The following is a 12,858-nucleotide window of genomic DNA, read 5'->3' as shown; positions in this document are numbered from 1 at the left end:
AAAGCCGTGTTCCACCACTCAATTCCACGCTTCCACCTTCCGGCTTGAAAGAGGAAGCATGGTAGTGAGTCATGCAACATGGCTTTCATTACGCCTATGACACGTAATGGAACACAGACGTCCCAAAGACTTCTGGGTAAGTAAACATCCCCCTATCCTGCAGTCACAGGTGAAGCCATTAGACTTCATTTGAATTCAGAATTCGAGTAGTACGCTACTCGAAAGCCCGTCCCTGCTGACTGGTATAAAACCACTGTATGTCACCTCTTGTGGGAGGCTACTTCCCGGTCTGATGTAAATGTCAATGCATAATGACTGCAGCCACCTACAAGCGCCTGGCTGATTAACAGAAGCAGCTGACAGGCTGTGAAGTGCACCACTGTCAGCCATCCATGTGAAAGAGCCCTTACATCCACTTAAAGCGGACCTGAACTCCGAACTACCTCTCTGCTCTAAAAAATAAGCAACAGCATAATAACCTTAAAGAAAAACATTTCTTTATTTCAGGTGATACAAATCGTGCAATAAAGCTGCAGTGTGCAGACAGCAGACATATTGTTATCATCCTGTGTTTACATATTAGCTGCTCTGCCAAAGCAGTAGGCTGACAGATCAAATCACAATTTGTGATTAGATGAGAGAGAATTGAGGGGGAATTGAAGAGACTAAACTCTCTAAACATATACAGGGTGCATACAGGGTACATTTGTTCGTTTTCCTTCCTGTCCAAGAGTTCAGGTCCACACAAAAAAAAAAAAAAAGGATAGAAAGAGAGAACAGATAGGATCAGGTTACCTGCTGGTGGTTGCATAATGAGGCACAATACTGGAATCCCTTATCACAGCTGCTCCCTTTATGCTGGGAATACACCATGAGATATTTTGGCAGATGCAGTGTTCTCCCCATGCTGTTTTAGCCAGGAGCTCCAACCGGCTAGTTTTGATGAGCATCCGGCTGTCATCGACTCACCTCCTCCTGTTTGATCATTTTTCTGATCGATTATCATATAATTGAATGGAAATTGATAAGAAAATCGATCGGACGGGGATGTGGGAGACATGGGGAGAACATACAAACTCAGTGCAGATTGTGCCCTAGATGGGATTCGAACCGGGGACCCGGCGCTGCTAGGCAAGGTGAGAGGGCTAACAATTATGCCCCGTGTTAGATGTCAAAATACAGAATTCCGTCGCGTATGGAAATCTGCAATTTCGACCATCCCCAATCATAGCAAGAGCTAATAGTAGAGATAATAAGTTCTTATTAGCAGGAGATCGGTATAGCGAGTGCTGAATCGATTTTACTGCATCAATTTTCAAACAGATTTCTACAAAAATCTGATCGAAATGAAATACTGCACTGATCACTAAGACGATCAGTCAATATCCAGTTGGTTGCTTTCAAAGCTGTGCCGCTACAGAGGCTGCACAAAATCTTTTATGTTTTTCTTAAGTCTGCAAACCTTAAAGGGATACTGTAGGGGGGTTAGGGGAAAATGAGTTGAACTTACCCGGGGCTTCTAACGGTCCCCCGCAGACATCCTGTGTTGGCGCAGCCACTCACCGATGCTCCGGCCCCGCCTCCGGTTCACTTCTGGAATTTCAGACTTTAAAGTCTGAAAACCACTGCGCCTGCGTTGCCGTGTCCTCGATCCCGCTGATGTCATCAAGAGCGCACAGCGCAGGCCCAGTATGGTCTGTGTCTGCGCAGTACACTCCTGGTGACATCAGCGGGAGCGAGGACACGGGCGTGCAGGCGCAGTGGTTTTCTGACTTTCAAGTCAGAAATTCCAGAAGTGAACTGGAGGCGGGGCCGGAGCATCGGTGAGTGGCTGCGCCAACACAGGATGTCTGCGGGGGACCATTAGAAGCCCCGGGTAACTTCAGCTCATTTTCCCCCGTCCCCCTACAGTACCCCTTTAAGTTTAGTATTTAATCACAAACTTTACACACAGAACATCTAATGAGGCAGAGTGCTCTGCAGACATATTCCAGCTGTGGGATGTATGTGGGACATGCTACCCCAGATACTGCTGCTCTCTCCTTGTTAAAGCAATGCATAATGAGCCAAGGCAGTGTTCTATACTTTCTGCGTGTCACAATCTGAGAATGGCCATTACACCCGATGCAGCAGAGGAGGCAGATGCAGACTGGAGCACAGGAAGACTACTGTATGGAACTGGAGTCATTATGTACACAGTGTAGCTATCAAGCCCTGTTCTTTCTATAGCTCTTCAGGGAATGGGATGTGGCTAAGCTCCAGGCCCAGATTTAAAGCGGGATTGTCAGCCATAAAATCAAATTCCATTTACCCACTGCTCTGTGTTTATTATCTAGCCTGAAACCTTACCCTGTATTGCAAGCACTCCAATCTATTCAGAAACAGGTCTGCTGTAAAAAATCTTATCTCAGTCAACCTGGCTGATTTGGTACATTGCAGCTGATTAGGAAGATTGTCATCACTCCTCCTACATTCCTGCTCCTCAGTGATTGGCTGAGGGCAGTTCAGTGTGAAGCTGCTGAAATATGATCTATGCTGTGCTCACATGTTTACAAAGCAAGCTAGATATGACAGTGCAGATTCTAGGAGAAGAAAAAAAAAGTAAGGAAGTAAATTAGATCAGGATTGGCTTCAGTCAGAGGGAACATGGAAAATGCCAGGAACAGTTTTCTCTTTATTTACTACATAAAATTCACTTAAATCAAAACTTGGACAGTGCAACACATATGTAATGTAAGTAGAACAAGTATTTATCTACTTCTAGATGTGTTTTTTTCCTGGAGTAGAATCGCTGTCCCTCATCATTTAAAAAAACTAAACAATGCTTCACCTACATCAACCTGTTCATGGACAATTTATCCTTGAAATCTTTCACAAATACACTCCCACCATTCTACTTATTTAGAAACCTAATGCAGCTTGTCTTCATGTGAGTGAGTTTCCACCAAGCCAGGGGGAGGGGTTATGTGGTGACATCAAATCCACCTGAGCTCTGGAATCCCATAAGGGGTGTGTCCAAGACCAGGCTTCAGACATAACATTCTTGCAAAAAACAGCTGTCTCTTAGTGGATAGGATTACCGCACTATGCAATGCATTCAGCAATGCAAAAACTGCAACAATTCTCACAGCCAAAAGATGAGTTGCATAATAAAGATGGAGGCAGCAAGTGATGTACAACAGGATTATGGTCACAGTTAATTATAATGTAATGTTAGTTGTTTCATTACAATAACAAGTTACGGTAATCTAAAAAGCCAGTAGGCAGGGGGTACCTGCCAAGACTGAGTTTTGGATGGGATGAGTGTGACACTAAGGCACGGTTCACATATGCAAAATGAGCCAAAAGGATCCGGTTGGGCTCAGTCCGTGGCTCGGTTCACATAGGAAACTGGATCTGATCAATAATTGATCGGATCCATTTTCACTCAGCATATACATGCCTAATCTTCTGCAGCAGCCGACGGTAGAGGGTTCCTCTTCTTCCGCTGTGACTACACAGCGCGTCATGTGACTAGTCACATGACGCGTCATGTAGTCACACGCCGCGGAAGTATACAGAAGCCTCTACAGCCGGCTGCTACTGAAGATTAGGTATGTATAAACCCTCCCTAGCCCACCCACCCGGCTGCTGCACCCTCCCGTCGCTAGATTCACGTCGGCCCATGCCCCCATCCCCGTGGAACATTCCGTTTCTTCACTAGTGTGAAGAAACGTTCAGTTTCCCATTGCCCCCAATGCTGCAGCATTTTTGTCCGGGTCCATTCCGCTAAGCAGAACGGTTATGTTCCGGGGAAAAACCGCTAATGTGAACCGGGCCTAATAGCTATAAACTGGCAATTTAGACTTTTATTTATTAACCTCCCTGGCGTTCTATTAAGATCGCCAGGGAGGCTGCGCAGCAGTATTTTTCAGATTCCCCCCCCCCCCTCCCTGCCGCATCCCTCCCAACCCTCCGATCGCCGCCAGCCCAGTGCGCTTGCCCATAAGGAAATCCCGCAGAAATTACCTGGCAGGACTAAAGATGTCACCACCAGTGATAAATTTCAAAATGTAAATCAGGGAGAAGAAAGATTTTGCAATGAGCAAACACTGGCTAAACGATCGATAAAAGAATATTGTTTAAAAATAAATAAATAAAAAATAAAAAAAAGAATTTTAGTCATTATGTGATTTCCACTACAGTTTCTCTATTACGGAAACGTAATTTGGAATATATAAACATATTTGAATACATCAGTGAAGTGAAACCCCACTTGTGACCATTTCTTCAGTTTAGCTCCATTGCAGGGATTAATGTCAAAACCTATTTGGGTTTGCTTACATGAAAGTCTGTAGAATACAATCATCCCACAGGAAACTTGGGGAGAGAATGAGGCTGGAAGAAGGCTGAAGGAATAAGATAGGCACATCAGTAATACCGTAAAACAAAGTCAGGGCTGCGGTTTGAGAATAGAACTTGTGTGCTGAGGTGTGGGCATGGCACAGTGCATGTTGTATGGCTCACTCAGACAGCTGTCGGACATACTGTGGGGAGATCACACATCAGGGCAATCTGACTGAAAATCAAGACAAGACCTCATAGCAGGGTATGCTGGGATTTGTAGTTGTACAAAGGCTGAAGATCTTACTGGACGACTAGTAAACGACCACGAGTCTCAGGCTTAGAGAGGGGGTATTCAAAGTTAAGAAGCAACAAAGTAAGCGATGTGGTAAACTAAGGAAGCGACTGTCCCTCGTAGTCCTCCTCTGCCTCCTGGATTCTCCGCAATTTATATTCCATCCTCTGCCAGCCTATTGAAATAACCAAACTAAAATCTATGATGCAGTGGGAGCCTGATTTTGGTCAATCTTCGTCAACTTCTCCTTAGTGTTGCCTCACCATCAAAAAAAAAAAAAAAAAAAAAAAAAAAAAAGCAGAAGCTCGTCGCCAGGTCCCTCTGTGCAACAGCCATACACACAGAGGGACACAGATTAGACGGAAGCTGTCGCCGAAGGTTCCTCCCCCTCCGCCGTAAGCTCCATACATTGTGTATGGAGTTGCTGTCGCTAGTCCGCATACACACGGCGGACTAGCGACAGTTGCGTCGAAGTTGCGGCGACAGCTGTAGCAGGCGATTGGTCAAGTCAATCGCCTGGCGACAGCTCTGACAAGCGACGGTTCGTGGCGCGCGGCTCATACACACACGGGCGACCTGTGGTTGTGGCGACAGTTGTAGCCTGTGTGTATGAGGCTTTAGATATTGCAAAAGAGAAGGTTATTACATATTTGGTGGTTCTGCCCGAGGTCAAAGAGTACTGGTCCTCTATAGCATCTCTTATAAGCACAGTGTTAGAGAGAACTGTTTCTCCTGATCCATACATGTTACTATTAGGTGACAAGCCCCAAGGAAGGAAATACCCTTCACACCAACTTGCTCAGCACATAGCCGAGGCCGTCAAACTGCATATACTGTATATTTCGGCGTATAAGACGACTGAGCATATAAGACGACCCCCCCCCCAACTTTTCCAGTTAAAATATAGAGTTTGGGATATACTAGCCATATAAGACTACCCCTCTTCCAACGCACACCAAAAAAACAAAACAAAAACAAACATCATATTCTGGTGCTATGTATGAACAGATACTGGTGCTGTACTGTATGTGGTACCCAGTATATAACAGTATATAGACAAATGACTGGTTGGATTGGTAAACTCTCCCTCTCCCTAAGTGGATTGGTCAGCTCTCCCTGTCTCCCTGTTTATAAGAGCGGTATGGAAGAATAGATTGTGCTGTGCCCATAAAACACCCCTCTTTCACCCTTCAGGCCCACCCTTGTATCCTATTTACTTCCTTCTCTGCCACCCTTCTCTGTCAGCCGGCATCAATGACACGGGATGTATAAGACGACCCCTGACTTTTCAGAAGATTTTTAAGGGTTAGAAAGTAGTCTTATACGCCAGAATATACAGTAGCTAGAATGTAGCAATCACCCCACTCTCAATTGATATGACAAAAACTGTAATTACCGACATCCACATATCCGAAAGACTAAGGGCCCTTTTCCACTACAGGCGCTTGCTGAATCGCAAAATTGCAAATCGCTAGCAATTTTAAAATCGCTAGGGTTTGCTAAATAACATAGGAATCATGGTAGGTAATATCCGCTACTGTGATTAGATTTTTACAAAAGCGTGATCGCGCCGTGGAGTGATTATTGCAGCAATTTTGCTATGCCATGCAGTGCATAGCAAAATCGCAATATCTTACCATTGTGGCCTTACTGATCCCTGTTACTACAATTGCCTCCTACTATTTCTATTATCTACATAATCTCCCCTAATTTTGCGGACATTGTTGTTGTTGTATTGTCTTTGTAGATTTCTCATATAACTCTTCCGAGCGGTTTTAGGAGTGATCCGCCAACCGCATCCGCCAGTGAAAACGCTTGGGTAATGTATTTCAATGGGATGGTGCATACCAGCGGTTTGAGGCTTTTAGCAAACCACAAACGTGCCTCCTGCTGCACGTTTGCGGTTTGCAAAAGCGTTTCTGCCTCAATGTAAAGTATAGGAAAAACGCAAACCACTGTGGAAACCACTACATCAGAGCGGTTTTCCAGGCGCTTTTATTACAGAAGCTGTTCAGTAACAGCTTTTACTGTAACAGTATTTGTAATCTGCTACACAAAAACACTCCCAAAAACGCTAGGCATGTTTAGAAAACGTCTCTAAACATGCCTAGAATCGCTCTGAAATCAGCTCCAAAAACCGCTAGCGTTTTGACGGTCTGCTAGCGGTTTTCGTGTGCACTGGGCCTTTGAGTTACAACTGCCGTCTGCGTCAACTATCTAAGGTAAAATACAGTTTGAGCTGAAGAAAAGAAAAAAAAAAAAAAAAAAAAAGATAGGTTGCGGTTGAAAAAAAGTCACTACTGATCGAATAAACTATTAGAGCGAAAACTTTATTTTTTATCTCGATCTTTTTTCTCAATTTGATTTTTTGGCATATTCTATCATTTTCCCTGGATTTTCAGCCTAATCAAATGTTCATGTATGGTACCTCGAAAACAACTATGCAATTTTTTCGATCTAACGGGATAATCGAGCAAATGAAATAATTGTACCATGTATAGGTACCATAATAAAGACAAAGTGGGGGGGGGAGGAATAACAAACAAGGGGAATGATAACCTAGAAAAAGGGAGCAGGAGGGGGAGTTGTGGGGAGAAAATCGCAAATAGAAAATAGGAGAGACAGAAAATAGGCAGACGCAGGACAGTCATGTAAGACAAGATAAACAACATTTATATTGCTTTTCTACTGCCGGACTCAAAGCTCCAGAGCTGCAGTCACTAGGGCGTACTTAGTAGGCAGTAGCAGTGTTAGAGTCTAGCCCAAGGACTCCTTAACGAATACATGTCTCAGAAGAGCCGAGACAAAGGTAAAGAAAGTAAAGGATAGAAGAGCGACAGAAGGAGAAAGGGAAAAAAAGGAGACTAAGCAAAGGGGGAATAGAGACAGGAAGCAAAGTAATAACTAAAGCAACCAGGGATGGACAGGAAGGAAGGAGGGCAGAAAGTGAAGATAACAGGATATTCTTGCAACACATGTCAGGTTCAGTTCCCACCAAGGATATCATCTGCATGGGGTTGCATGTCCTCCCTGTGTTTACCTGGGTTTCTTCTGTTTTCTTTCCACATCACAAAAGGTACTGGCAGTGTAAATGGCTTCTCCCAGAGTTAGCTTAGTGTTACAGGGACATTAGATTGAGTCCTGCTGAGGGACAGTGAGTGATGTGAATTTGTCAGTGTTCTCAATAAAGCTCTGCAGAAAAATGTGTCAGCCCTCTATAAACACAGGAAATAAATAATAGAGACCGATGATAGATAGTAAAGAGGAGGGGTGGGCAGAGAGAGACAGCTCTATGGAGTCGCACCGCAGCTCCTGGAGGATTCTGGGGAATGGAACAGGAAGCCCATGTAAACACGCTGTGTGTAGCAGCTGCAGGCGTGCACAGCACTATGCACTGCTGATGGACACACAGAATGAGACCTTTCATCTGTGCGCAGGAGAAGTGCTGCACCAGGGCAGCGCTAATGAGAGGATGGCTGTAATGAAAATACAGCAGAGCCATAAAACAGACAACGGGGTAATGAGCAGCACGCGGGAGGCTGCCGGCCTGCAGGAAAAGAAAATTGCATTTATATTACACTCACTGTACTCCATTAAGGCCTTCTGTATCCTCAGCTGGGTACAGAGGGATGTGCAGGCCGCATAGGAGAGGCCGCAGGGAATTGCGGTGTGTTCCGGCTATATAGCTGGGAGCAGACAGAGCTCAGCACTTCTATGCAATCACTACATGAGGGAGGGTGATGCTTGCTGTTCTGGCTAAAGGAACACAATAGCGAAAAATGTAACTTGCCAGATCATGTTTTATCCTGAGCAGAACTGAGCCAAAGCATTATTATTATTATTATTATTATTATTATTATTATTATTAATGCCCTATTATATTCTGTAACACTATTTGGGAATGTTGTTGCTAGGGAACGCCCTGATTGTAGCAGCACACAGAAAGACACTGCACAACATGTCCACTCCTCTCCTCCAGTTACTCCTATGTGGTGTTATCAGTTTTGATGCACCACATATTGGGGTTGATTCACAAAGCTTACTTATTTTTCTCTTATTACGACCTATTTCCACTACGCCCGAATCTGGGCCAAATTTGCATACAAGTGGGGCAGGGAAAGGCTACCTTTCTAACTAGTGACTTGCCGTCCAGTTTGCACTGCGGAGCAAATCTGGACTGTATTGCTGCAGTGTTATGCAGCACGCAGCCAAATCCATATAGCCGTGCATGGCATGGCTTAGCGAATCGATTTTGCAGCAGAACTGGAGCAGCGACCAAATCAGAACCCCCCGGGCCTCCTAGTGGAAATGATCCCTAACTAAGGAAGGCTAATGCATGAGATAAACCAAGGTAATTAGTGTTCCCTTCAGAAACCCAAAATGTGTTTGATTCGAGTATAAGCCTAGAAAACCCAGGCCGCCACTTTTATAACATCCCCATATCGCATCATGCAGCCTTATAAGAAGCATCATTCGGAGCGAAACAGCCGTCAGGCTCACCCTAGTGCCCTGCTCCTACTGTTTGGCTCCAACTGCAATCCAGTATGTCTGTATCCGATAAACACCTCTGCAGTGACATGCACTAGTATGCAATTGTTTAAATAAACCAACGATTCCACAGGTAGCAGTGCTAGGCATCAACTGTCTCTTCATATTCACTTAAGTATATGTAGTCTAACACTTTAAAGTACCACTGAACCACGAGTGTTTTTTAAAATACATCTGGGTTTTTTTTTGCTGCAGGTGCTGTGACTTAGTCTCACAATTATTTGCTCCGTGATGTCCCCACACCGCCGCCCCGTAATCTTCGACTTTCATTGGAACGTCGATGTTGTGGAGAGACAGTTTATCCCCAGCGCTGCCTCTATGATCTTCCGTGTTTAATAGCAGTACCCACCTGAAATAAGCATGTAACTAATCCAGTCAGACTTAAAGAGGAAACTCCAGTGAAAATAATGTAATAAAAAAAAGTGCTTCATTTTTACAATAGTTATCTATAAAATAATTAAGTCAGTGTTCTCCCATTGTAAAATCTTTCCTCTCCCTGATTTACATTCTGACATTTACCACATGGTGACATTTTTACTGCTGGCAGGTTATGTCAGTGGAAGGAGATGCTGCTTGCTTTTTTTTGCAGTTGGACCCAGCTGTAAACAGCTGTTATTTCCCACAATGCAATGAGGTTCACAGACAGGACCTGACATCACACCGTGTGAGGGGTTTCACCACAATATCAGCTATACAGAGCCCCCTGATGATCAGGTTGTAAAAAAGAAAAGATTTCTCATGGGAAAGGGGGTATCAGCTACTGATTGGGATGAAGTTCAATTCTTGGTCACGGTTTCTCTTTCAGTGAGAAATACCTGATCTGCATGCCTGTTCAGGGTCTATGGCTAAAAGTATTAGGCCTCGTTCAGATCATTTAGCGCAGATGGCTGGGCGATCAGAGCGCAATGCATACGTACACATGGCATCTGTGCTACTATGCGCTGCACTGCAGTGAATGGGATCTGCGCTGCGATTGCCGAAAATGCATGCAGCAGTGCGATAGCGCATCGTACTGCTGCACAGCGCACAGGAAGGGAACGGTAGACGGGCTGTCTATGCCGTTCTTGCGAGTCGCACACTATAAGCGATGCCAAAATGCTCACGGCACCACGTATAGTCTGAACCTTAGGCCTTAGAGGAAGAGGATCAGCAGGACAGCCAGGTATACAAATTGTTGAAAAGAAAAAATATCAGCCTCCGTAGTCCCCTCTCACTTCAGGTGACCTTAAAGCTAAACTTCACATTAGCATTGGAGGCAGCTCAGAGGACCAACATGAGAAAAAGTCCCAGTAAACAGACCTAAATGCGGCACAATAGGTGTGGCATGTTTATTATTAAAAGATAATTTTTACAATGGCTGTTTTTGCTCTTTTGCGACCTTTGCAGTTATTTTACATTTTGTCTGTCAGGAGATGGGGAGGGGAGGGGGCGGTCAGGTCTCAATTGTTAGACTGGTATTCTGGTATTTTAGAAACTATTGTTGGAGTGTCAGGAAGCGGAATGGTAAGTAAGAGATTACTTATCAAATAAACAGATCCATAAATAACCCAGACTGCAGGCAGGCTGCTGATAATCAGCTTCTGGGGAACCAGAATGCTGGCAACACACGGTTCGTTTTTCCGCTCGAACGATGCATTTGATTGATAAATTCCGTCATGTCCGATATTCCGCTCGATCACTTTACCGCTTGTTTCTCATAGAATCGAATAGAAAAAAAAGATAAGAAAAACAAGCAGAGAATAAGAGAATCGAGCGGAGAATCAAGCGGAAAAAACGTATTGTGTGTTCCCAGCATTAGGCCCGGATACACATGATGCAGTTTTCTTGTCAGATAGGCTGATCGTTCGAAAATTTCCAGCATGTCCGATCTGCTTCTGATCAAGAAAAGAATAGATTTTGAGATCAGTACTGCACACAATCAAGTTCTTTCTCGATTGGAAGCAGATCAGACATGCTGGAAATGATTGAATGATCGGTCTGATGTGGAAATTAGATCGTGTGTATGCAGTGTTAGGGCTCTTCTACACTGCAAGTCCCAAACAATCACATATGCAATGCGATTTTTTTTTTGCAATTGAGTTTGCAATTTATCCCAGGATGCCAAGAACACTGAGAAAGTGCAACACGCAGGACATTTGTGATTTGGCAAAAACAGATCGCAATGGTATAAAAGAGGTCACAAGATTTGTATTACTTTGATGATGTCCTTAAATTTTGCAATTTAGAAGCCATTGAAAACAGACTGCAAAATGCAGCAAATCGCTTTTAGTATATAAGAGCCCTAAGAGCTATTTTCTACTACAAATCACAAAAGCAATTACCGGTACATGCAGTTTTATCCTTATGTTTTTACTGTGCGATTCCAAGCCAGTGGTCTCCCTAGGCTCTTTTATCCGGATGCTTCACCTGGGTAATTTTGGTGTGCACCTGGCTGGCAATCGGCTCACCTCCTCATCCCTTCCTATGCTGTAAGCAGAGTTGCACCGCCCTGCATTCCCCACCCAGCTGGTAAAAAAATCTGGGGAGAACACTGCATGCGTTTTGTGGTGCGTTCGAAGATCCCAATTCACTTCACTCAATTAAAACACAGTGGCAAATCGCAGCAAAATGCATGAAGCCGCATTTTTACAAAATGCACAGAAGTGAAAGGCTAGATTCACAGTGGGACGTTACGTTTTGATGCCACGTTAAAGTCGCACCGCAAGTTTACAACGCAACGCGCCCAAAAAGTGGCAACACAGCCTTACCGTCGCATACAGCAGATACAGTAAAAAATACAGGCAATGAAAAGTATGCTTTCAAGTCATTACTGAGCATGTGCCAACAGTCCAACGCAGCTAATAACGTGTATAACGCACTGCATGCAGTACTTTTACTTAACGTGCAGCGTTAGGCACCAACGCAACGTGTGCACTGTGAACAGGGCATTGATTTTTCATTGCAGTGAGTTATTCTGCGTTAAATGCTGTTTTAACGCGCGACTTTAACGTCCCACTGTGAACTTAGCCAAAAGCAGTAGTAGAAAAGGGGCTCCACAATTTACATTATTTGTTCTTGCAATTTGCAAAATGCATATCAAAGCACATTCAGCGGGAAAAGGCCCTTAGGGTACATTTAATTATGTGTGTTGGGTCAAAACAAGACAACATTTAAATTGCATTTTTCACTGGCAGACTGAAAGCAGACCAAGGTCTCCTTACTGAATAGGTGCTGGCTTATTGAACAGAAAGTGCTGAGATTTGAACCCAGGTCTCCTGTGTCAGAGGTATATCTAGCTTTTCTCCTCGTGGACTGCAGCCACTAGAACGTGCTCTATAGGCAGTAGCAGTGTTAGGGACTCTTGCCCAAGATCTCCTTACTGAATAGGTGCTGGCTTACTGAACAGTCTGAAACAAGATTCAAACCCAGGTTTCCTGTGTCAAAGGCAGAGCCCTTAACCAGTACACTTTCCAGCCACTGAATAGTACTCTTCATTATACTGGAATACTAGAAGATCACGCACTGGTGTCTCAGTAAATATACTGCTCTCCTCTACTTGACCATTTGTATCACTTTTGCTGTAGACTTTCAGGAGGGAAGTAAGCGGTGTGCCTGTGATGATAATCGGCGGTGGAGGAATTAGCGGGGGATCAGTGTGGCCGGCCATCTGCTGAGCATTGAAGGATTCTCATTGATAGCACAGAACAATAGGT

At 44.2% G+C, this 12,858-nt stretch overlaps 1 protein-coding gene across 2 annotated transcripts in view; it reads right to left on the bottom strand.

Annotated features, from left to right (window-relative positions):
* The window catches only part of ATRNL1 (attractin like 1), a 903,042-nt gene that overhangs the window by 853,270 nt on the left and 36,914 nt on the right, over positions 1-12,858 (bottom strand). The window lies entirely within an intron of this gene.

The sequence above is a fragment of the Hyperolius riggenbachi genome, chromosome 10 (assembly GCF_040937935.1).
Source record: "Hyperolius riggenbachi isolate aHypRig1 chromosome 10, aHypRig1.pri, whole genome shotgun sequence".
In the NCBI taxonomy this organism is placed as follows: Eukaryota; Metazoa; Chordata; class Amphibia; order Anura; family Hyperoliidae; genus Hyperolius; species Hyperolius riggenbachi.
Note: the sequence above shows the minus strand (reverse complement) of the source record. Positions and strands in the feature narration are given on the sequence as shown.